Here is a 27,036-nt window from a genome sequence, read left to right on the forward strand (position 1 = left end):
ATTCTTTCTTGGATACACAGAATAAAACTGGATATAACATTTATAGGTAAAGTTGATCCAGGGAATATCCGATTGCCTCTCGGGGGATCAGGAAGGAGCAAATTGGATCATGCTTTGCTGGGTTTTTTTTGCCTTCCTCTGGATCAACTGTGGGTGTAGGATTATAACTTTTTTTTTTTATTGGTTAAACTGGATGGACTTTTGTCTTCTTTCATCCAGACTAACTATGTAACTATGTATCTGCGGTCATCCTTGACCCCCCCCCTTTGTTTATTTACTGTCAGTGGGAACTGGACGTGCCAGATTCTGGGAGGCAAGCAACGTGAGTAGAGCTCCTTATATTTCTCCAATTTTTATGTCAGTGATGGCACCGTTCATCGTGATTGATGCTGGATTTACTTTAGGGACTTTTTTTTTAAATAAACGACTTGTCAAAAACTATCTCTGTGTTTATATTTATTTCTAAAAATTGTTTAGTATATGAGTAGGAGTACAATGTACCCCATACACATTCACATGGGGGGGCTGGGATCTGGAGGCCCCCTTGTTGTTAAAGAAGCCTTCCAGATTCCTGACCATCACAGCCACCACACAGGGCGGTGGGTAAGAGACCCTTGTCTTCATCAACATGGGGACAAGGTGCTTGGGGGGGCCCCCCCACCTCAAAGTACCCCACATGTTGAGGGCATGTGACCTGGTATGGTTCAGGAAGTGGGGGCACTTGCTCCTCTACCCCTTTTCCTGACCTGCCAGGGTACATGCTTGGATAAGGGTCTGGTATGGATTTCGGAAGTGACCCCACGCTGGTTTTATTTTTACATTTTAGCGTGGGGTTCCCCTTAAAATCCATACTAGGCTATGCTTGGATAATGGTCTGATATGGATTTCGGAGGGGACCCCACATTGGTTTTATTTTTTAATTGTGGCATGGGGTTCCCCTTTAATCCATACTAGGCCATGCTTGGATAATGGTCTGGTATGGATTTTGGAGGGGACCCCACGCTGTTTTTATTTTTTAATTTTAGCGTGGGGTTACCCTTAAAATCCATACTAGGCCATGCTTGGATAATGGTCTGATATGGATTTCGGAAGGGACCCCACACTGGTTTTATTTTTACATTTTTAATTAATTAACAAATATGTGCGCCTCATATAGGGGGTCTCATTGATTTTGAATCATCTTTTCAGTTTTTGTCTTCTTTTTCTTCCCATGAATCCAAACTATCCACAGAGCGCAAAGATGTTCACCTTGGAGAAATCCCTGTTACTCCTTTTCTTTCTTGGGATCGTCTCCATATCTCTCTGTAAGCAAGAGTAAGTATGAAGAAGATTCTTTAAAGTAAACATTTTGACTTATAAAGCTTAATTCAAAGCGTAAACCAACCTACCAAATAATATTTACGTCTGCTTATTCAGTCCTGGGATTGCACAGCTCTCCCATATGGAAGAAAAATATATTTGAAATATATTTTAAAAATATTCTTCCCAAATATATTGACATATATTTGAAATGCTACAATTTTGGCCATATTCAATATATTTAAAAATAAATTTCAATAAATATTTATACATATATACTGCATGTTGAAATGCGGTTTTATTTGCAGGAGCAATTAGGTTTTTTTTTGCCTTCCTCTGGATTAACCGTGGGTATAGGATTTTATTTATTTTTTTTAACTGGATGGAGTTTTGTCTTTTTCAGCCAGACTAACTATGTAACACACAGGAGGGCGCAAATACCTAGCGCATTACCACCATGTTTTGTTAGGGTTTTGGGGTTGTATTTGATATGTGCAAAGAAAGATCACACAACTACTTATAAGTAAAACATTTTTACAAGTAATGACAGATACAGATAAAGAAAAAGAAAATATAACAAGAATACTTAACTAAAGATGTTGTTTCCCCCACGGGTCCCTCCATAATATATCGTGGTCAATGGTCAGAATAGACACATGCGCTAGGTCGAGACCAATATTTGCAGTCTAGCTGTATGTTATATACTGGACTTGTGTCCAATCAACAACCCACCCCCCCAGGCAAGCAAAAAGGAGAGCTTTGACCTGGCTTGTCCACATAGTCTCATTTGTTTGTTATTTAACCCCTTCACGCCTAAAGTTAAAACAAATCTAAATGCCTAAGCACAATTTTGCAACTTTGATATGTGTTAGTAAAACCGTACATATCATCACAACTACTTTATACATCCAGTTGGATTATACCGTGTTTTTTTTCAGGAAAAATTGGGCTTTCATTTGGTGCTAAATGGTAATGGATAGCTCTTGATTTTTTTTTATTATCAAAGGAAATCTGGCCCAAAATAGTAAAAATTTATTTAGCTGTGTTTCTTGTTACTACCATAAGCTACCACCAAAAAACAACCCAATATAAATTTTCCAGCTCTTGACGATCGCAGCAATACCATATATGTGTATGTTATTTGTTGTCTGTACCCATAGTACAGCCCAGAAGAAAGAATGCACGTTTTGTTTTGTTTTGTTTTTTTCTTACCTAAAAACACACTGATACCAGTTTAATAGTAATAATAAAATAAAATCCTGCCCTTTTACCTTCACCTTTGACCCTGACCTTGACCCAAACACTTACCCTGGTACTGAACTAGATAAAACCTTGATCTAGGTATTTTTTCTTTATCTTTTCTTTTATGTTTAAATATATATTTATCTATTTTTTTTCCTGTTTTTACAAACATTTTTTTTTCCTCTATGCCAGGAGTAGAGAGATACAATGCATCTCTCTCCTCCATTCATAGAGGAAAAAAAAAACAAGGGGGGCGTGCTATACAGTGACTGATCACTGCGATAGCCAAACAGAGGCTGTGTGTTTCTTGTTACTACCATAACCTACCAGCAAAGAACAACCCAAAATAAATTCTCCAACTCTTGATAACTGCAGCGATACCATATATGTGTATGTTATTTGTTTGTACCCGTAGTACAGCGCAGAAACAATAGTGCGCATTTTGTTTTTTTTTTACCTAAAACACACTGACACTAACTGACACTGATACAATTTTTTTTTTAAATCCAGACCTTTGACCCTGACCTTGACCCAAACACTTACCCTGGCCCAAACCTTGATCTAGGTATTTTTCTTTATTTTTTATTTTATTTCTTAATATTTATTTATCTTTTTTTTTTTTTTTTTTTTTACAAACATTTTTTCCCCTCTATGCCTGGAGTTAGAAAGATACAATATCTCTCTCCTCCAATCATAGAGAAAAAAAAAAAACAAGGGAGCCGGGTTGTACAATGACTGATCACTGTGATAGCCAATCAGAGACTATCACAGCGATCATGTGACCTGGAATTGGGAGTCCCAGTCCCCGATCATTAGAATGGGACCCGGGGCTCTCAGTGACACCGCAGTCTTTGTGCCCTCCTGATCCCAGTACTGTGCCCTCCTGATCGCAGTACTGTTCCCTCCTGATCCCAATATTGTGCTCTCTTGATCCCAGTATTGTGCCCTTTTGGACTCCCCCTGTACTGTGCTCTCCTAATCCCAGTATTGTTCCCTCCTGACTCCCCCTGTACTGTGCCCTCCTGATCCCAGTATTGTGCCCCTGACACCCCCTGTACTGTGCTCTCCTGATCCCAGTATTGTGCCCTCCTGATCCCAGTATTGTGCACTCCTGACTCCCCCTGTACTTTGCCCTCCTCACCCCAGTATTGTTCCCTCCTGATCCCTGTATTTTGCTCTCCTGACCCCAGTATTGTGCCCTCCTGACTCCCCCCAGTATTGTGCCCTCCTGACTCCCGTACTGTGCCCTCCTGATCCCAGTATTGTGCCCTCCTGATCCCAGTATTGTGCCCTCCTGACCCCCCTGTACTGTGTTCTTCTGATCCCAGTATTGTGCCCTCCTGTCTCCCCCTGTACTGTGCCCTCCTGACCCCCCTGTATTGTGCCCTCCTGATCCCAGTATTGTGCCCTCCTGTCTACCCCTGGACTGTGCCCTCCTGATCCCAGTATTGTGCCCCCCCCCCCCCCCGACTCCCCCTGTACTGTGCTTTCCTGATCCCAGTATTGTGCTCTCCTGATCCCAGTACTGTGCCCTCCTGACTTCCCCTGTACTGTGCCCTCCTGATCCCAGTACTGTTCCCTCCTGATCCCAATATTGTGCTCTCCTGATCCCAGTATTGTGCCCTCCTAACCCCCCTCCCATATTGTGCCCTCCTGACTCCCCCTGTACTGTGCCCTCCTGATCCCAGTATTGCGCCTTCCTGATCCTAGTATTGTGCCCTCCTGACCCCCCTGTATTGTTTCCTCCTGATCCCAGTATTGTGCCCTCCTCATCCCAGTATTGTGCCCTCCTGAGTCCCCCCCCGTATTGTTCCCTCCTGATCCCAGTATTGTGTCCTACTGACCCCCCCTGTATTGTTCCCTCCTGATCCCAGCATTGTGCCCTCCTGACTCCCCCCCCCGTATTGTTCACTCCTGATCCCAGTATTGTTCCCTCCTGATCCCAGAATTGTGTCCTACTGACCCCTCCCCTGTATTGTTCCCTCCTGATCCCAGCATTGTGCCCTCCTGACCCCCCCTGTATTGTGCCCTTCTGCCTCCCCCCGTGTTAATTACTGTTTGGTTTATAGCATGTTTTCTTATTGTTTAAAATCAATTTTATTGAAAGTACTCAAGTACTAATCAACTATTTATACTTTAATTCTTCAATGTATGTGCGTAAATCGGGACAGGCTGGTAGGGGCCCCAATGCATTACTTTGACCAGGGGCCCATGATGCTATTAAGACAGCCCTGGTATTAGAACATCAAAACATTACAATACGGAAAGGACCACCAGACCAAAAACAAATCAAAGAGTCAAGACAATTGTATGTAAATTGTAAGTGAAACCGTCTGTCCTAGGATGGGTCAGGCGTACTGAAAAATCTTTCTATGCCGAAGTTTCCCAATTAAACGCTGGGATAATATATATGTATATAGCAGGGGAATATGTTGAAAAATAAATGCCATTTCCACTCCCTGAAATTTGTTCTTTTATTATATAAACTCAAAAGCCCCAGTTTGACTTCAATGCCCCTTTGTACATCTGTGATTCTTTCCAAGTAGTAGTTCTGGAAAAAAATGTGGAGGTTTTTCAAATGATTTGACTGAATGATGGCAAGATCAAATGTCCTAGTGAATGATTTTCCACAAGAACGAAATTCTACTGTTGTATGGCCAGCTTTAGTTGTGTCCACTTACTGATTCATGTTTGTGGCATCCCCCCCGTGTAGTATTCCTTTAAGATGTTAATGTGTTCATAGAGTAGTAGTCAATGTGCTCTAAATACACAGATTTTTGTGTAATAATCAATGTTGTTTTATGTAACAATAACTATTTCTTCTCCCAGGAGAGATTCCGATGAAGGTGAAGGGGATGTTATAGAGGAGGAAGTAAAAAGAGGATTCATGGATAAGATGAAGGGTGCTGTCAAGAATATGGCTGTGAATGTGATAGATAAATTACAATGTAAAATTACTGGAATATGTTAAAACGTGAACTGGAAGTCAACTGATGTGGAATATCATTTAGCTAAATGCTGAAAGTCTTATAATAAATAAAAATAATAAATACATTTTTTTCGTCCACTTTATTATTTTGTATGATCAACCTACTTTAGTTGGGGAAAATATAGTTCTCGGAGAACTTTGCATGGAATGTAACCCAGAGGAGATCTGAAATCAATTCCTGATCATATCTCAGGGGTCCCACCGATGTGCTGGGGTATTGTCCCAACCCCAGAAGCAAGAGAAGTGTTTTTTTTTAAGTTATCCCTTTGGTTTTTATTACTGTTTGCATTTTTATGTCTCACTTTAACTTCTGGTTTTGTAACTTTTTGTAAGTGCTCATATTGGGGTATTACATATAAAATTAATAAAATGGTTTTGCGTGCTCTAAAGCGTCCATTCTCAGCCAGGGTTCTGGGGAACCCTGAGATTTTTCTGGAGGTTGTTAGGGGTGCCTTGAAAAAAAGACAATTTCTCCCTGTCAAATAGGTAACCAACGAAGCCAATGATCTTTTAGCTATTTATAAGAGGAGAATTGTATTACAAATTTAAGGAGCATTCTTCCCAGTGTTCATCCCAGGGGCAGACTGACCATTTAGGCACTCGGGCACTGGGTCAATAGGTGGCCCAATGAGATGCTTCTGATAACTTTCATAGGCTTTTTTGGGTGTGGTTTGAGTGTGGGCGAGAACACAGGGGCCCCATGATTTCCTATTGCCCGGGGGCCCCATGAGTTGTCAGTCCACCCCTGTTCATCCCATTAATGTACCATGAGCTGTAAATACGATAATTCTTAGCAGGGGTTCCCTGGGGCTGGTATGGTATTTCAAGGGTTCCTCCATATTAAAAAAGACTGAAAATGGCTGCTCTAATGAATCTGAAGAGACTGGTGTGTTATTGTTGAGTGTACAGTTGTATTGTACCATCAGTGCCTCTCAGCTCAGTTACACATGGTTGTTGTTGTGCGGGATTGCATTGGGTGGCTGTGCTCTTTTGTTCTCTATATTGCAGCAGTTGGGTGACAGAGAACAAGATGGTCAATCTGATTGCATGCAGATTAGCATCAGCGTACAGAAGTTGTTGTAGGCAGTGACAGATCTCATTGCCAGACAGTTTATTAAAACTGATGCAGCTGTGCATAGAAAACAATCAGCTTCCAGATTTGTCAAAGTTTAAAGACCTGGAAGCTGTTTGTTTTTACGAAGTTAGAAGCTGATTGGCTACCATGCATGGCTGCACCAGATTTTGGACTCTCCAGTTTTAGTAAATCAACCCCAGTGTGTGTCTGTGTGTGATTCTAGCTCATAGAATAGCATTGGAAATCTCAGAGGAATGAGGAAATGACCTAAGCTACCAAACACAATTCATTTCCAGGAATTGAGAAATCACTTAAGCTACTAAACAATCATCTGAGGAACGGGAAATCACCCAGGCTAGAGGCTGCCACACAACCAACAGAGTACATCAGATTGGATGCAACATTTACATTTGCCTCCATGTGTCCAACCAGCTAGATTTTGGGTGAGTTTCCTCTTTTGGTGGTTGGTGGTAAGAGACTGTGATTGGGTGTTTGTCCCAACTATAGAAGTAATATTGCTTTGCTTAGATAATCTGTAACTTCTAGTAAGATCAGTGTGTGTGGTCTGTGAATCCTGTGTGCCAGTCTACTTGAGAGCTGAGTGTACTGACCAGAGGTGTCAGGAGTAAGGTTTCCCACAAGCCTGTAATATATGGATGAAGGATGCTTAATGTGATACTAAAGCTTTTTTTTCCTTTTTCTATAAAATAACAAACATGTCATACTTACCTGCTCTGTGAAGTAGTTTTGCACACAGCTACCCTGGTCCTTTTCTTTTCAAGTCCCCTGCCAGCGCTCTTGGCTGCTCTCCCTGGAGCAGTGCCCCCAGGGAAAGCGGCTTGCCCTGGGGGCACCACTGTGTGCTCGCTGTTGAGCCGCTGCTCTATGAGTCCATAAGACACACAGAGTCACGGTTCAGCCCTACCGGCTTGCTCTCTCCACTATGGCTCACTGGCTGGCTGCAATGGGCTCTTGCTGCTGTCTCAGCCAATGAGAAGGGATAGTCCCCAGACAGCTGAGGCTATTGTGAACATCTTTGGTTCAGAGGGGGCTTAGGTAAGGATTGGTGGGGCCGCAGCACACAGAAGGTTTTTTACCTTCATGTATAGAATGTACTTTAACCGCTTGCCCACCGCCCTATAGTAGAACTACTGCTACAGGGCGGCAGGGCTGTGCAAAATTACGTATATATACATGATTTCCATTTTGCGGGTAGGAAGCATGCACGTGCCACCCTACCTGCACCAGTATTGGCGGCTATGGATGTCAATCTTTGGGTCCCATCCGGAGATTCCCCGTCGGCACCGAGCGATCGCCGTGTAAAGCTGACAGGGGAGATACCTGTGTGTAAACAACTCAGGTCTCTCTCCTGCCAGCAAGGACATGCTGCTTTGTATTTCTCTGCACAGCATGTCTCCCTAGTAAAGCACACACAGTAGATAATGTAAAACAGCATACAGCACAGTTAACCCTTTGATCACCCAGTGTCATTAATACAGTGTCAGTGCTTTTTATTAGCCCTGATCACTGTATTGGTGTGACTGGGGATGTCAGTGGCAGTTAGTTCCCACCCAGTGACAGAATCAGGGGCGGACTGACCATTTGGAAACTCGGGCACCGCCCGAGGCCCCAGGTCGGTAGGGGGCCCCATGCGATGCCCCTGGTACCTTTTTCATAAGCTTTTTTGAGTTTGGGCAAGGACACAGGGGCCCAATGATCCCCTATTGCCCGGGGGCCCCATGAGTTGTCAGAATGCCCACCGCAGTCCTGCTATAAGTCGCTGATTGCCGCCATTACTAGTACTAAAAAAAATTACTAGTACTAAAAAAAATAGAAATCCCAGTATCTATACTGCCATTTGTAGACGCTATAACTTTCATGTAAACCAATTAATTTATACGTTTGTTGATTTTTTTTTAGCAAAGACACAAAGCAGAATACATTTTGGCCTAAATTTATGAAGAAATTAGATTTTTTTTACTGGATATGTTTTATAGAAAAAAGTCAAAAATATTGTTTTTGTCAAAATTGTCAGTCTTCTTTTGTTTATAGCGCAAAAAATAAAAAAACGCAGAGGTGATCAAATACCACCGAAAGAAAGCTCTATTTGTGGGAAAGAAAGGACATACCGGTACATTTCATATATGTACAGCGTTGCATGGCTGCGCAATTGTCAGTTAAAGTATCGCAGCGCCATACCGCTAAAAATGGTCTGGTCAGAAAGCGGGGTATATCCTCTGGAGGGAAAGGGATTAAATATTAGCATGTGCACATTGTGTTGTTTACAGTTGCTACCATTGTCCACACTGGGGGAATCTTGAAGTTCTTGTGATAACCTCTGAAGATGAGTGATGGGCAGCAATACCTAGTGCACTGTGCATCAGCCATGTACAGTTGCAAGAAAAAGTATGTGAACCCCTTGGGATTACGTGGAGTTTTGCATGAATTGGGCATAAAATGTGCTCTGAACGGCATCTAAGTCACAACAATAGAAGGACACAGTCTGCTGAACATAATACTACACAAACATTAGATGTTGCCATGGTTTAATTGCACATAACATGTAAACATTCACAGTGCAGGGAGGTAAAAGTATGTGAACCTTTGAACTTAATAACTGGTTGACCCTCCTTTGGCAGCAATAACCTCAACCAAACGTTTCCTGTAGTTGCAGATCAGACCTGCACAACGATCTGGAGTAATTTTGGACCACTCCTCTTCACAAAACTGTTTCAGTGTAGCAATATTCTTGGGATGTCTGGTGTGAATCGCTCTCTTAAGGTCATGCCACAGCATTTCAATCGGGTTGAGGTCAGGACTCTGACTGGGCCACACCAGAAGGCCTATTCTGTGCTGTTCCAGCCATTGTTTTGTTGAATTACTTGTATGCTTTGGGTCATTGTCCTGTTGCATCACCCATCCTCTGCGGAGCTTCAGTTGGCAGACAGATGGTCGTACGTTTTCCTGCATGGCTGTTCACATCTGCACGTTGCGTTAATGTGTTTTTTCTTGCCTGAAAAAGTCATACCAGATCCTTAAATGAGCATGCAGCTTGGCTAGCCAGGAAAGTGAGGGGGTGAGCGTCCAGGCCACATGTCCTCAACATGGGAGGGGGTGCCTTGCTAGATGGGACCCACCTTGGCAAAGCACCCATGTTGTCCTCATGGTGATAAGGGCCTCTTCCCCACAAACCGGGCCAGTGCTTGGGGGGTGTCTGGGGGCAGTGTATTGGAATCTGAAAGTAGACCTGCAGATCCTGCGGATACAACCCCCCCGACCCCAACATGTAGTACCCCTACCAGGGGCAGACTGACCAGTTAGAAACTCGGACACTGCCCGAGGGCCTGGGGTCAGTAGGGGGCCCCATGGGATGCCCCTGGTACCTTTTTCGTAGGCTTTTTTGAGTTTGGGCAAAGACACAGGGGCCCCATGATCCCCTATTGCCCGGGGGCCCCATGAGTTGTCAGTCTGCCCCTGATCCCTACTCATTCACAAAAAAAAAGTAAATTAGAAAATAAAGAAACCAAAACGTTTAACAAGCCCTGCTGAAAATTTATCCCCTTTTCCTGACTAGACCATTTTTTTTGTGATACGGCACTGTGTCACTTTAACTGACAATTGCGCGGTCATGCAACACTTCACTCAAAATAAACTTTATGTCCTTTTCTCCCACAAAGTTTTCTTTTGGTGGCATTTATTCACTTCTGCGGCTCTTACTTTTTGCGTTATAAACAAAAGACAATTATGAAAAAAAAAATATTTTCTACTAATAAACATATGCAAATAAACGTTTAACCACTAGCCTACAGGACACTTATACCCCCTTCCTGCCAAGCCAATTTCCAGCTTTCAGCACTGTCACACTTTGATGACAATTGCGCGGTCATGCAACACTGTACTCATATGATATTTTTATCATTTTTTTGAGACAGATAGAGCTTTCTTTTGGTGGTATTTAATCACCTCTGGGATTTTAATTTTTTCTTAAATAAACCAAAAACCACTGAAAATTTTGAAAAAAAAATGTTTCTTAGTTTTTGTTATACAATTTTGTAAATAAGTGATTTTTCTCCTTCACTGATGTGCGCTAATGAGGCTGCAGTGATGGGCACTGATGAGGAGGCACTGGTAGGTTGCACTGATGGGCATTGACAGGCATCACTGATGGGCACTGAAAGGCAGCACTGATGGGCAGCACTGACTGGCACTGATAGGCAGCAATGACTGGCACTGATAGGCAGCAATGACTGGCAGCACTGATTGGCATTGATAGGTGACATGGAAAGGCAGCTCAGATGGGCACTGATATGTGGCATTGATGTGCACTGGTATGCACTGATTTGTGGCATTGATGTGGCACTGATGGGCACTGGCACGTTGCACTGATGAGCACTGACTGTTGGCACTGATAGACACTGACAGGTGGCACTTCTGGGGCCACACTGGATATCAGGGCACACTGATCATCAGTGCCCTGATGATCAGTGTACATGTCCCCTCCGCGGAAAGCTGAGTACCGGCTCTCCTCTCGAGCTGTCAGCGTGACAGCTCGAGGAGAGAAATGTCGATAACCGGCATTTCCGTGTTTACATGTGATTAGACACAGCTGATCACATGACCGAGCCGACGTCTTCGGTTCTTTCCGTGATCCGCTGTGTCCAAGGGACACAGCACACCGGCGATCACCGCGCTGCGCACTCCCTGAGCCGCGCATGCACGGTGAGAATAGAAGGACGTCATATGACGTCCTATCAGAACGAGAGAACCACCTTGCACCCGTCATTGTACTATATGGCGGGCGGAAGGTGGTTAAAGAAAAAAAAAATCGAATTTACCTAGTTACATAGTTAGTCTGGCTGAAAAAAGACAAAAGTCCATCCAGTTCAACCATAGGAAAAAAAAAAGTTATAATCCTATACCCACAGTTGATCCAGAGGAAGGCAAAATAACCCAGCAAAGCATGATCGAATTTGCTCCTGCTGGGAAAAAATTCCTTCCTGATCCCCCGAGAGGCAATCAGATATTCCCTGGATCAACTTTACCTATAAATGTTATATCCAGTTATATTCTGTGTATCCAAGAAAGAATCCAGGCCTTTCCTACAGCAATCCACTGAGCTGGCCAGAACCAACTATTGAGGGAGTCTATCCCACATTTCTTCATAAATTTAGGCCAAAACGTATTCTGCTACATATTTCTGGTAAAAAAAAGAATCCCAATAATTGTATATTGATTATTTGCACAAATGTTATAGTGTCTACTAACTATGGGACATATACTTCAATTTATTTATTTATTTTTATATTAGTAATAGCGGCGATCAGCGACTTATAGAGGGACTGTGATACACACTGATCACTTATTAATGACACTGATTAGGAAGGAGTTAACATCTAGGGCAGGGGTCCTCAAACTTTTTAAACAGGGGGCTAGTTCACAAACCTTCACACTGTTGGGTGGCCGGACTACAGTTTGAAAAAAATATGAACAAATTCCTAAGTGCAGATATCTTATTTGTAGTGCAAAAACACAATATTCAAAATGCACTGTACTCCGTACCGCACTGGACACCAAATGCACTGTACTCCGTACCGCACTGGACACCAAATGCACTGTACTCCGTACCGCACTGGACACCAAATGCACTGCACACTGTACCAAACTGGACACCAAATGCACTGTACTCCGTACCGCACTGGACACCAAATGCACTGTACTCCGTACCGCACTGGACACCAAATGCACTGCACACTGTACCAAACTGGACACCAAATGCACTGTACCTCACTGGACACCAAATGCACTGTACCTCACTGGACACCAAATGCACTGTACCTCACTGGACACCAAATGCACTGTACTCTGTAACGCACTGGACACCAAATGCACTGTACTCTGTAACGCACTGGACACCAAATGCACTATACTCTGTACCGCACTGGACACCAAATGCACTGCACACTGTACCACACTGGACACTAAATGCACTGCACACTGTACCACACTGGACACCAAATGCACTGTACCTTACTGGACACCAAATGCACTGTACACTACCGCACTGGACACCAAATGCCCTGCACACTGTAACGCACTGGACACAAAATGCACTGTACTCTGTACCACACTGGACACCAAATGCACTGTACACTGTAACGCACTGGACACCAAATGCACTATACTCTGTACCGCACTGGACACCAAATGCACTGCACACTGTATCACACTGGACACCAAATGCACTGCACACTGTACCACACTGGACACCAAATGCACTGTACCTCACTGGACACCAAATGCACTGTACACTACCGCACTGGACACCAAATGCACTGCACACTGTAGCGCACTGGACACAAAATGCACTGTACTCTGTACCACACTGGACACCAAATGCACTGTACACTGTAACACACTGGACACCGCAATGTACTGTACACTGTAACACACTGGACACCAAATGCACTGTACTCTGTAATGCACTGGACAGCACAATGCACTGTATTCTGTAACGCACTGGACACCGCAATGTACGGTACACTAACACACTGTAACGCACTGGACACAGCAATGCACTGTACTCTATAATGCACTGGACACCACAATGCACTGTACTCTGTAATGCACTGGACACCACAATGCACTGTACTCTGTAATGCACTGAGCACCAAATGCACTGAATAAAAGTGGCCACTGCCCCAGTCTATAACTGGCTTTTGCAGCAAGGACAAATGAGCAGGCGACGCATGTGAAAAGATAAAGGGAGAGAAAAAGGTTCCTGGTCAACTTGCCAACAACCTATTCTAACAGTATGCGTTAAAAATGGGTTTAGTTAGCACACATTTGCAAATACATACGTAAACCACAGAGCCACGTCACGGCACCCTAATATTCTGTGGTCCTAACTCTACAAATTCTGAGAGACCCCTTACTAGATGGCACATGTATTTAATGGATAGATCAAGGGCAGGTGGACCTGAGGGAGCCCACCCCTCTTAAAGGCATAGGAGCGCACTGGACACCGCAATACACTGTAACGCACTGAACATTGCAATGCACTGTACACTGTAACACATGGACACCACAATGCACTGTACACTAACGCACTGAACATCACAATGCACTGTACTCTGTAACACACTGAACACCGCAATGCACTGTACTCTGTAATGCACTGGACACCGCAATGCACTGTACTCTGTAATGCACTGGACACCGCAATGCACTGTACTCTGTAACGCACTGTACACCTTAAGGTACTGGACACCGCAATGCACCGTACTCTGTAATGCACTAGACCAGGGGTGGGCAAATTTTTTGACTTGAGGGCCGCAATGGGTTCATATATTGGACCCGGGGGCCGGACCAAGAGTAGATGAATGATGTGTATGTGTCATCCATAGTAAGTATAGTAATATTCCCCCATAGTAAGCATAGTAATTAATCCCCCATATAGTAATTCATCCCCCCTATAGTAATTCATCCCCTCTATAGTAATTCATCCCCCATAGTAATTAATCCCCCATATAGTAATTCATCCCCCATAGTAATTCATCCCCCCTATTAATTCATCCCCCATATTAAGTCCCCAAGTCCCCCCTGTGTCAATTCACTTACCTTTGTTCCGCGCGTTCCTCTCGCCGTGTTCCCACGGCGTTCCGGTGTAGCATGAAAATCTGTCTCCTATGAGGATCTGTCCCCCTCGACGTATCTGCGCATGTGCCAGTTTCAGGCATTAGCAGCTGATCGGCGATCTCCGGCACATGCGCAGATACGTCGAGGGGGACAGATCCTCATAGGAGACAGATTTTCATGCTACACCGGTCTTCAGGGCGGACTGTGAGAGGAGCCTAGCGGGAGCCTAGCTCCGCGGGTCGGATTAAAAGGTCCCGCGGGCCGTAGTTTGCCCATTGCTGCACTAGACACTGCAATGCATTGTACTCTGTAACGCACTGGACACCGCAATGCACTGTACACCTTAAGGTACTGGATACCGCAATGCACTGTACTCTGTAATGCACTAGACACCGCAATGCATTGTACCTGGTGCCTGTTGTGCTCTCCTTCTTTTCTGTTGTTCCTGTGGCTGCAGCAGGTGATATCAGGGACTTCCACTCTGCTGCTCGCTGGGTCCTCGCGGCTGAGGACCCAGTGAGCAGCCTATTTGCCGGTTGTTTTTTTTTCCTGATTTTTTTCCGGCTGGTCTGGATAGATGGATTTGGTGGGCCGTAGTTTGAGGGCCCCTAATCTGGGGCAATCAAAGGGTTAAATGTGTGCCGAGCTATGTGCTTGGTGTGAACTAGATGGCGCTGTTACTACAGTAGCTAAAGGATCGTGTTCCCAGCTTTGCAGACACACCATCCTTCAGTCCCCACCTGTCTGAACAGAGCTTTGCCTTGTTCTGACTCCTGCATGATGATTGGCGAACATCTGTTCATTAGTACTCGCTGATCAGTTTATGTTGTGAGTGTTCACAGAAAAAGCGAGCGTGCGCCCTATGGTGGAAGTGCAAAATCACACAAATATATATATTTTAAATTTTACAGAGGAGGGCCTCCCAGTATCAGTAAAAGTGCTATAGGGCGGTTCTCAAGTGGTTAAAAATCCACTAAAATGTCCCTTTTTGTAAATCCATCGTTGATGACAATGCCTGCCAAACAAAAACCCTGATGCACAGGACCAATCCCGACGGTTCCCGATGACAGCGCTCTGGGGAGGGGTGGAGATGGTGGCGCCCCCGGCCATATTTTGTCAGTAACGTCACCCCTTTATTTACTTGTCATGGATTACTGGTGCTGTTGGTGGTTCCCAGGGATGAGGGGGGTGCAAGTACCTGCTGGTTCCCTATGAAGGAGTCATACAGTACATAGTGCGTGCAGGAAGATGTCATACGGTACATAGTGCGTGCGGGAAGATGTCATACGGTACATAGTGCGTGCGGGAAGATGTCATACGGTACATAGTACGTGCGGGAAGATGTCATACGGTACATAGTGCGTGCGGGAAGATGCCATACGGTACGTAGTGAGAGGGGGAAGATGCCATACAGTACGCAGTGAGAGGGGGAAGATGTCATACAGTACGTAGTGAGAGGGGGAAGATGTCATACAGTACGTAGTGAGAGGGGGAAGATGTCATACAGTACATAGTGAGAGCGGGAAGATGTCATACAGTACACAGTGAATGCGGGAAAATGTCATACAGTACATGAGTACGGGAAGATGTCATACGGTACATAGTGAGCGCGGGAAGATGTCATACGGTACATAGTGAGCGCGGGAAGATGTCATACGGTACATGGTGAGCGCGGGAAGATGTCATACGGTACATGGTGAGCGCGGGAAGATGTCATGCGGTACATGGTGAGCGCGGGAAGATGTCATACGGTACATGGTGAGCGCGGGAAGATGTCATACGGTACATGGTGAGCGCGGGAAGATGTCATACGGTACATGGTGAGCGCGGGAAGATGTCATACGGTACATGGTGAGCGCGGGAAGATGTCATACGGTACATGGTGAGCGCGGGAAGATGCCATACGGTAAATAGTGAGCGCGGGAAGATGCCATACGGTACATAGTGAGCGCGGGAAGATGTCATACGGTACATAGTGAGCGCGGGAAGAAGCCATACGGTACATAATGAGCGCAGAAAGATGTCATACGGTAGTGAGCGCGGGAAGATGTCATACGGTAGTGAGCGCGGGAAGATGTCATACGGTACATAGTGAGCGTGGGAAGATGTCATACGGTACATAGTGAGCGCGGGAAGATGTCATACGGTACATAGTGAGTGCGGGAAGATGTCATACGGTACATAGTGAGCGCGGGAAGATGTCATACGGTACATAGTGAGCGCGGGAAGATGTCATACGGTACATAGTGAGAGCGGGAAGATGTCATACGGTACATAGTGAGCGTGGGAAGATGTCATACGGTACATAGTGAGCGCGGGAAGATGTCATACGGTACATAGTGAGCGCGGGAAGATGTCATACGGTACATAGTGAGCGCGGGAAGATGTCAGTGTTAATGGTGGGAAGTTCGGGTTTTGGTGGGAAGGTGTGAACAGCGGTCAGCTCATCCATGTTGGGCGATGTAGAAGAATTGCGGCTTCTTATGGCCTTCTCCTCCAGTGACCGCGCTCATCTCTATCCATTGTCCAGGGTGGGAGTTGGTATGACTGCTGCGATGACAGCAGAGGAACCTTCATCAGCCTGATGGCCCCACATATCATGGGGGGTTCTGCCAAGTCTTGTCGAGGAAAATGGGCCTGAGCTGAAAAAGCAGAAAGTATAAAATAGAAGAGAATGGTACGAAGGTTGATGGCTGTATTGGTTCCGACACGACCACAAACGTGTCCAATGTCTGCACGACGCATGCACAGAATACTGCAACCTACAATGCATGTGTGACATTTCCATGCCACGCATGCGCAGCGGGCCCTCTAGTAGGCATGCATGACACGTGCAATGGAGCCCTCCAATCCTGTCCCCCTACCAGGCATGGATCCCATTCCCACCTCACAGTGGGAAGCCAAGCACACAGACCCGAGATCTCTCTGCAATGCATGCGCTGTTGGGCCGCCATTTCTGACTGACCCATGTACAGCAGGTCCCTTGAAGCCTCTCTACTAGCACACATGAAATTGTCCTCCGCCATGCATGCTTCCCCCGTGTGCAACAAGAAATTCCCCTGCCATGCATGACAAGTATAAAGTCCTAGCATGTGTCAGCCTTCCATGCATGCGTCACACTCCACTACAATCTAGAAGGCCTTAAACTATTCTGGAAATGGTGTCCTGCCTTCCAGGGCCAGACGCATGCACCGGAAATTCGGTCCGCCTACTGCGAATGCGTCGGATCGGACACCCCCCCACGCATGCGCAGTAAGCGGACCGACTTAACTGATCCTAGCGAACTCCATTTCGTGACGTTACTGTGCATGTGTCCGTCCCTGGTAAGTGCTGTGGTGTTCGACCTGTAGAGAGCAGGGCAGGATAGACCGATTGCAGAGAAACTGAAGATGTTACCCCACCGTCTGTCCTGACCATTCCTGAGAATGGGGGAGGGGCATCATCCAGCGCTGGATTTTCCTTGTAATCACACATATCACCCCCGCTCCGCCCTCTTGTGGTGGTTGGGATGCCCACACACTGATTGTGGACATTCGGATCAATGTGATCCAGCAGCCCTGGTTGTACCATCAGATCAGTTGGAAATTTGTGTCCGACTGCAATGTGTGGATGTACTCCCGTGTTGTCTGTATTGCATGCAGATTAGTAGCAGTGTGTGGAAGTTCTAGGCCATGACAGATCTCATTGCCAGAACGTGAGGTTGAATTACTAAATCTGGAGAGTGCAGAATCTGGGTCAGCTGTACATGGTAGTCAGTCAGCTTCTAACTAACTTTTTCAATTAGGTTTGACAAAAAAAAAAAAAAATAGAAGCTGAATGGCTACCATGTACAGTTGAACCAGATTCTGCACTCTCCAGGTTTACCCACATGGAAGAAAAATATATTTTAAAACTATTCTTCCCAAATAATCAATATATTTCTAAACATATTTAAAAAAAAAAATAAATAAATAAAAATAAATATATATATATATATATATATATATATACATACACGCATAAAGACGCATTTCAACATGCAATGTATATGTGTGTATTACAAAATATATGAAAAATGTTTTTAACCACAAGCCTACCAGGCACTTATACCCCCTTCCTGCCCAGGGCAATTTCCAGCTTTCAGCGCTGTTGCACTTTGAATAACAATTGCGCGGTCATGCAACACTGTACCCATATAAAATTTTTTACTTTTTTTGAGACAGATAGAGCTTTATTTTGGTGGTATTTAATCACCTCTGGGTTTTTTATTTATTCTTAAACCAAAAACCACTGAAAATTAAAAAAAAAAAAGTTTTTGTTATAAAATTTTGTAAATAAGTGATTTTTCTCCTTCACTGATGTGCGCTAATGAGGCTGCAGTGATGGGCACTGATAGGTGGCACTGATGAGGAGGCACTGGTAGGTGGCACTGATGGGCATTGACAGGCATCACTGATGGGCACTGAAAGGCGGCACTGACTGGCACTGATGCGCACTGATTGGCAGCATTGATAGGTGCCACTGACTGGCAGCTCAGATGGGCACTGGCACGTGGCACTGATGCGCACTGAGAGCTGGCACTGATGAGCACTGAGAGCTGGCACTGCTGGGGCTACACTGATCATCAGGGTACACTGACCATCAGTGCTCTGATGATCAGTGTACAAGTCCCCTCCGCGAAATGCCGATTACCGGCTCTCAGCGTGACAGCTCGAGAGGAGAGAAATGGCGATAACCGGCATTTCCCTGTTTACATGTGATCAGCTGTGATTGGACACAGCTGATCACATGACCGAGCCGACATCTTCGGCGTTTTCCGTGGATCGGTGATCCGCTGTGTCCGAGGGACACAGCGCACCGCCGATTGCCGCGCTGCACGCTCCGGGAGCCGCACATGCTCGGTTAGAATGGGAGAACGTTATATAACATCCTCCCAGAGCGAGAGAACCACCTTGCGTCCATTATTTTACTATATGGCGGGCGGCAGGTGGTTAAAATACTTTTCAAATATACTGTATGTCTTTAAAAATACAAATCTACATTTTTGAAATGCATTTACAAATATGTGTACAAATATATGTTAAAATTACTTTTTTATTTGTTAAAAAAAAAATCTGAAGAATTTATTTAACCAGTTGCCACCTGGCCTATAGCCAGATGGCGGCCGGGCGAACAGCATGTCCCTCCGTGTGGATGCACTATGGTGTCCTTCCAGGCATGCTCATTGCGGACATGGCCGATGACAGATCTGTGTACCGGCCCTGTTGCCAGTACCATGTGAACTGCTGTGACCAATCACAGCAGGTCACATGACAGTTGTATACAATGGATGGCTTCCTTTCATGCCATCCATTGGATACTAGTGTGCCTAGCTGTGAATGGTCACAGCGATCACATGCACAAGCTGGGCCAATCACAGCCCAGCTGTGTCATGTTATTAGCTGTGGCCAAATCACAGCTAAGCACAAAAAAAAATCCCTGAATGAATCGATGTCATTCAGGTAAATGCTTGCTTATAGCAAATAAATTCTTTGCTATAAGCAAATTGTGTAAAAAAAAATACTGATCACTTCCCCAAAGTAGTACAATGTTACTATGGTAACATTATACTACTTTGGTCATAGTGAAATATGAAAAAAAAAAAAAACTTAAAAAAGGGGAAAAAATGTAATAAAAAATTAAAAAAAAAATTATTTGTTTTTTTTTCCATACTGTCACCAGTCAGTGTCCCTGATCACCGCCATGCCAGTTATATGATGATGCTGTACTGCACTGGTGACAGGATGTAAAAAAAAAAAAAAAAAAAAAAAAATTTTTTGATTTCTTAATTTCCGAAAAAATTATGACAAAGAAAAATTACAACTTCAAAAAACTCGCCGTGCCTGTTATGAAGTACGTCAGACTGTCTACTCTGCAAAAAGGGGTCATTTGGGGATATCTGTACTGTTCTGACATTTTTACGTCCTCAAGAAATTAGATTGGCCGTCAGTACTTCAGGACTGATCCATATTCAGATCTATACCATATTTTATGTACTCTATAACTTTCCTACAGACTAAATAATAAATACTAATTTGGGTTATTTTCACCAAAGACATGTAGCAGAATACATTTTGGCCTAAATGTATGAAGAACAATTATTTATTTGCAAACTTTTATAACAGAAACAAAGAAAAACGTGTGTTTTTTTCAAAATGTTTGGTCTTTTTTTGTTAATTTAGCAAAAAATAAAAACCCCAGCGGTGATTAAATACCACCAAAAGAAAGCTCCAGTTGTGTGAAGAAAACGATAACATTTTAGTTTGGGTACAGTGTTGTATGACCGCGCAATTGTCAAAGTGTGAGAGCGCTGAAACCTAAAAATTGGCCTGGGCAGGAAGGGGGTAAAAGTGTCCGGTATAGAAGCGGTTAAAGAAAAAATATTTTTAAAAATACTTTTCATATATTTTGTAATATATAAAAAACACATTTCAACATGCAGTATATATATATATATATATATATATACACACAGTGAGGAACAGAAGTATGTAAACACCATGCGATTTTGCACTTAGAAATCATGGAGGGGTCTGAAATTCACATTGTAGGTGCATTCCCACTCAGAGACAGAATTAAAAAAAAAATTCAGGAAATCACATTGTATGTTTTTTAAAGAATTTATTTGCCTTGCACTGCTGAACATAAGTATTTGAACACCTAAGAAACAGCAAGAATTCTGGCTCTCAAAGACCTGTTACTGTGCCTTTAAAAAGTCCACCTCTACTCCACTCAATCTAACTTAGTAGCACCTGTCTGAGCTCTTTAAAGACACCTGTCCACCCCACAGTCAGATGCCAACTACTACCATAGGCAAGACCGAAGAGCTGTCAAAAGACACCAGAGACAAAATTGTGGACCTCCACAAAGCTGAAAAGGGCAATTGCCAAGCAGCTTGGTGAAAATAGATCGACTGTTGGAGCAATTGTTAGAAAATGGAAGAGGCTAAAGACGACTGTCAGTCTCCCTTGGACTGGGGCTCCATGCAAGATCTCACCTTGTGGGGTATCACTGATGATAAGAAAGGTGAGGAATCAGCCCAGAACGACAAGGGAGGAGCTGGTCAATGACATGAAGAGAGCTGGGACAAGGTCACTGTCGGTAGAACACTACGTTGTCATGGTTTCAAATCATGCATTGCACGGAAGGTTCCCCTGCTCAAGTCATCACATGTCCAGGCCCGTCTGAAGTTTGCCAATGACCATCTGGATGATCCAGAGGAGGCATGGGAGAAAGTCATGTGGTCAGATGAGACCAAAGTAGAACTTTTTGGTCTAAACTTCACTGGTCGTGTTTGGAGGAAAAAGAAGGATGAGTTGCATCCCAAGAACACCATCCCTACTGTGAAGCATGGGGGTGGTAACATCATGCTTTGGGGGGTGCTTTTCTGCAAAGGGGACAGGACGACTGCACTGTATTAAGGAGAGGATGAATGGGGCCATTTATTGTGAGATTTTGAGCAACAACCTCCTTCCTTCACTCAGAGCATTGAATATGGGTCATGGCTGGGTCTTCCAACATGACAACGACCCGAAGCACACAGCCAGGATAACCAAGGAGTGGCTCCGTAAGAAGCATATCAAGGTTCTGGAGTGGCCTAGCCAGTCTCCAGACCTAAATCCAATAGAACATCTTTGGAGGGAGCTGAAACTCCGTGTTGCTCAGCGACAGACCCGAAACCTGACAGATCTAGAGGAGATCTGTGTGGAGGAGTGGGCCAAAATCCCTGTTGCAGTGTGTGCAAACCTGGTCAAGAACTACAGGAAACGTTTGACCTCTGTAATTGCAAACAAAGGCTTCTGTACCAAATATTAACACTGATTTTCTCAGGTGTTCAAATACTTATGTTCAGCAGTGCAAGACAAATACATTCTTTAAAAATCATACAATGATTTCCTGAATTTTTTTTTTAATTCTGTCTCTCAGAGTGGGAATGCACTTACAATGTGAATTTCAGACCCCTCCATGATTTCTAAGTGGGAGAACTTGCAAAATCGCAGGGTGTTCAAATACTTCTGTTCCTCAATATATATATATATATATATATATATATATATATATATATATATATTTATTGAATACGGCCAAAATTGTAGCATTTCAAATATATGGCAATATATTTTAGAAGAATATTTTTAAAATATATTTTTCTTCCATGTGGGTAGTAGATCAACTCCAGTGTGTGTGTGTGATGCTAGTTCACAGAATAGCTGGGGGGCATCGCAGAGGAATGATAAAATTACCTAAGCTACCAAACACCCATCCGAGGAAGGAGGAAATCGCCCAGGCTAGAGGCTACAACATAACCAACAGAGTACATCAAATTGGATGCAATATTTACATTTGCCTCCATGTGTCCAACCAGCTAGATTTTGGGTGAGATTCCTCTTTTGGTGGTAAGAGACTGTGATTGGGTGTCTGTCCCAACTATAGAAGTAATACTGCTTTGCTTAGATAATCTGTAACTTAGATCAGTGTGTGTGGTCTATGAATCCTGTGTGCCAGTCTACTTGAGAGCCGAGTGTACTGACCAGAGGTGTCAGGAGTAAGGTTTCCCACAAGCCTGTACACAGAAGGTTTTTTACCTTCATGCTTAGAATGTATGACCGAAAAAAAAAACCTTGAGCTTTTAGAACCACTTTAAATATTAGCATGTGCACGTTGTATTTTTTACAGTTGCTACCATTGTCTACACAGGGGGAACCTTGAAGTTCTTGTGAAAACCTTTGAAGATGAGTGATGGGCAGCAATACCTAGTGCACTGTCCGGCTCCATCGGCCCTGTATTCCCTCAGTAGCAGATCCTGGACATGCTTTGATAGACATTCAATGATAGAATAGGTGGTTGAGAATTTAAAATTTTAACCTGTGGTCACACCCCTCCAGCACATCCTATGTAAGCTATTTCAGTGACCAGACCTGGGTCGGAAGCTCTACTCCAACTTTACTAGAATGAGAGATATTGGAATAAGTTGATTAGAGTGGGTGTTCTAATGTGAATTAAATGTCATTTACACCTCCTTTCGACCTTCCAAAATGTGTATAGTCTTTTAGAGTCTATAGTGGGATATTGTTTGAGAACTTGTTGAAGCTGTCTCTTCTCCACCTTGTGCATGCTGTTGGGTTTCTGCTGTGAACGGTTTAGAAAGCAGTTGTCTTCCTAGCACACAACAGTGCCTACCTGGTAATCGGAACTGAACATAAACTGTAACCTTTCATAGAGAAGATAGGTTTGGGTGAACTGGCCAACCTGTGCTCTGCCAAGACTAGTTCCACAAAACCACTAAACTCTTCCTTTTGGGTGCTTGGTATGCCCCTGGTGTAGAAAGACTATTTTTAATGACTGCAGGTTCCCTGCTCCTTATCAATGATCTTTGACCACCAATATGAGGAGGATCCAATAGAGATCTCACCTATATCAGCACAGGCAATTCTGGGGTAAGTCTGATATCAGGGTCTAATTATAAAGTGTTGTAGTTCTTTATTAGGGTACGGGTACCTGGTACGGAAGTGTAGTCCTTTGTTATAAGTCCTTATGCACACGGGACGTTTTGATAACGATGGTAACGCTCGTTGTGTAAAGTCACAATAAAAACGTGAGTTTTTTAGCTTTTTTGCATTAGTGTAAAAAAAAAGGTCAAAAAACGCTGGTTTGCGGTGTTTTACCGCGTTTTTCAGCATTAGATCATTTTTACAACTAAAAAGCTCCTCTAGAAACCCACTAGTCCTGGTTTTTTTTTTCCAGCCAAAAAACGTTGATTCTAGTCTATGTGTGCATGGACACATAAGATAACATGCTGGGGGGTTTACTAGCTGTAGAAAAAAAAAACTTCAAAAGCCAAAAACAGCCGCTGTAAAAACGTCCCATGTGCAGGAGGACTAAGGATGGTAACATCTCGGGGTCAGGGATTCTTGTCCTATACATGGGAAAATAAGGTTTCCATTGGATCCAGTTCATACAGGTGAGTGGCAACCTGTGCTTCAGTGAAAAGCAAACATCCTACAAAGGTTGATCAAGGAGGTTTGTTTTGCACCCTGCACAGAACTTTTTGTGAAGGTCCCCATACATTAAAGTGTCACTAAATCCACAGCTTAAACAACTATTAATAAATTCTGTAATACATGCTGTTCATACTCACTCAGTATGGGATTTGTTGTCTGTATTCTGCAAAAAAAACCTACTTGATCCTGCTGTTCTCTATGTCCACCGTCTGTTCATGTCCCCAATGCAGCTGGGGATTTTGCAGAGCAGTGTTGGCAGCTACTGTACATGCTCATTTTGTAGCGTGTTTCTGTGCTAAGCATTTCCTTATGACATCTGAGCAGCCCATCTGGCTATAGAGTCACACATGTGGGCAAATACACAGTGACAAATGACAGCTCACTCCCTCCTTCCTCCTCCATGTCCACTAACCAGCTAAACTCAATTATTGATTGACGGAGGCTTCACCTTCCTTGTATTCTAAGATACCCATGTTATTGCCAAAAAATAATAAATATTTGATTTCAAATGTATAGTTGTATGAAAATTTGAATCAGTTTGTAATTTTTATCCTGCATCCCAAAGGCTGTTTTTTTATTTTGAACATGTGACTAGAAGCTCCCCCTGCTTAAGTTTTCCTGCAGACAGGCTTGGAAAGATCTAGGTCATGTGAGAAAAAAGGTACTTTTTTTAAAATAAATTACAGTGCCATCATCTACATACAGAAAGAGAACAGATAATGTAAATTAAACAGTGTGTGTTTGCTAGTAAATCAAAGAAAATAAGTGAGCGCTTTAAAGGACGAGCAGCTGAAACACATAGGACAACCAAAAGATTCCTCACATAAATATAAAAGTAAAGTGCAGCGCTAAAGAAAACAAAAAACAAAAATAAAATAAAAGCACATAAAGTCAATAAAAATAAGTCCGCAAAAATATGAGGGAGGGGGGAAAGGGAAGGCCCTAGGCCAAAAAAAAGTCTCAAAAAAAGAAGGACGACTTCAAATGCCCATATACACTGATCAAAGATGTATATACTGCGGTAGAGATGGAGTTTGAAGATGTAGTCAGGGAACAGAGGTAGATGCAATCCCCGGATCAGTGAAGATCCCCAGATCAAGGAAGCAATCGTTCCACAAGACAGCAAGGAAGCAGTCACAGCTCCACCAAAGAGAAACACCACTCCTTCACTTCATATCAGCGGCATCTAGGAGGAGATACTCCTCATAAAAAGAAAAGCCCATGGTGAGGTACATTTAAAAAGCATTTATTAAATAAAACAGGATGCATCCAGAGAATATGTGAAAATGCACACCGCTAGTGAATAAACATGAAAGAACCGGTTCTTTCCTCTGAGGATGTGCTTGGCACGTAACGCGTAAGGAGGAACCTGCGCACGCCTTGACGCCACGCCGTCGGAGCACTGGGGAGCTCCGGCGGCCACTACATCTGACAGGACGGTTAGTCCTGTTCCGCCTCCATTGCTAGTTTTCATGTTTATTCACTAGCGGTGTGCATTTTCACATATTCTCTGGATGCATCCTGTTTTATTTAATAAATGCTTTTTAAATGTACCTCACCATGGGCTTTTCTTTTTATGAGGAGTATCTCCTCCTAGATGCCGCTGATATGAAGTGAAGGAGTGGTGTTTCTCTTTGGTGGAGCTGTGACTGCTTCCTTGCTGTCTTGTGGAACGATTGCTTCCTTGATCTGGGGATCTTCACTGATCCGGGGATTGCATCTACCTCTGTTCCCTGACTACATCTTCAAACTCCATCTCTACCGCAGTATATACATCTTTGATCAGTGTATATGGGCATTTGAAGTCGTCCTTCTTTTTTTGAGACTTTTTTTGGCCTAGGGCCTTCCCTTTCCCCCCTCCCTCATATTTTTGCGGACTTATTTTTATTGACTTTATGTGCTTTTATTTTATTTTTGTTTTTTGTTTTCTTTAGCGCTGCACTTTACTTTTATAGTGTGTGTTTGCTATCACTTTAACTTCCTTGAATTCCATAATTACTTTGTCCTGTAAGTAGGCACCATGGGATATGTAGTCCTTAGAAACTGAAAGTAAACAGCGGAGTAGAAGATGCATTTCATGCAGGGAATCCAGAAAGTTGTTGAAATAGATGGCCAGCAAACAGGTAGAACACATGTGAAAGGAGATTTACCAAGTAAGCTTATGATGGATTGTAAATAATAACCATTTGTATTGCGATTACAATGACAATGTTGAAAAGCGTGTGCTGTGACCTTAGTTCTCCTTTAAATTATTCATTACTGTCACCAAATGGAAGAGTGGGTTTAATAATAAAATCGGCATTGCCTCCACCTGAAAAATAATCAGTAATCAACTGAAAACAATTGGAATCAGAGAAACTAGTGCAACTGGCATATAACATTAACCATATATATATAGATGCATATCAGTAGGGAAATACTACAAACTTTATTAAAGAGAAGAATAATAATACCTGTTTGCACATTAGATGTATGTACTATCAGCTAAGGGGCCAACAAGAGTCCTGGTGATACTGTGCACAAAAACTGGGGTGTATATACAGTAATTATTAATAAGGATACCCCCCAGATGTATGTTGCAGCAAAGATCAGTTGCATGGGCCTTTGAGGATGATCAAAATGTAGCGTTCATCTTGGTGGAGACCTGAAGATGAAATCTCTGGTGATGGCGATATCCTTCAGCCTTTGTCCAACTAGCCTGGAACATAGTTTCTTGCAATCAGAAACCCGTGCTGTGGCACTCAGAGTCAGTCTATTTACGATGGGTTGCCAATCCC

The 27,036-nt window shown here is 43.5% G+C and overlaps 1 protein-coding gene and 1 long non-coding RNA gene across 5 annotated transcripts in view; both read left to right on the top strand.

Annotated features, from left to right (window-relative positions):
* Positions 1-219: 219 nt before the first annotated feature.
* LOC149453971 (uncharacterized) lies at positions 220-5,595 on the top strand. Its single transcript, XR_016314407.1, has 3 exons — positions 220-322; positions 1,232-1,314; positions 5,371-5,595. It is a non-coding gene; the product is annotated as an uncharacterized LOC149453971 (long non-coding RNA).
* A 1,311-nt stretch (positions 5,596-6,906) lies between these two features.
* Positions 6,907-27,036, top strand: part of LOC149453972 (membrane-spanning 4-domains subfamily A member 8-like) — a 66,288-nt gene continuing 46,158 nt past the window's right edge. For 2 of the 4 annotated variants that reach the window (XM_089687983.1, XM_089687986.1), the window contains exon 1: positions 6,907-7,048. The gene's annotated coding sequence lies outside the window, so the exon portion shown is untranslated. Of the gene's footprint in view, positions 7,049-17,506; positions 17,564-22,532; positions 22,635-27,036 lie in introns of those variants that run through there. The other 2 variants (XM_089687985.1, XM_089687984.1) reach the window with 2 other exon arrangements.

This window comes from Staurois parvus, unplaced genomic scaffold, assembly GCF_062004578.1.
Source record: "Staurois parvus isolate SC_StPar_1 unplaced genomic scaffold, SC_StPar_1.0 ptg000443l, whole genome shotgun sequence".
Classification (NCBI taxonomy): domain Eukaryota; kingdom Metazoa; phylum Chordata; class Amphibia; order Anura; family Ranidae; genus Staurois; species Staurois parvus.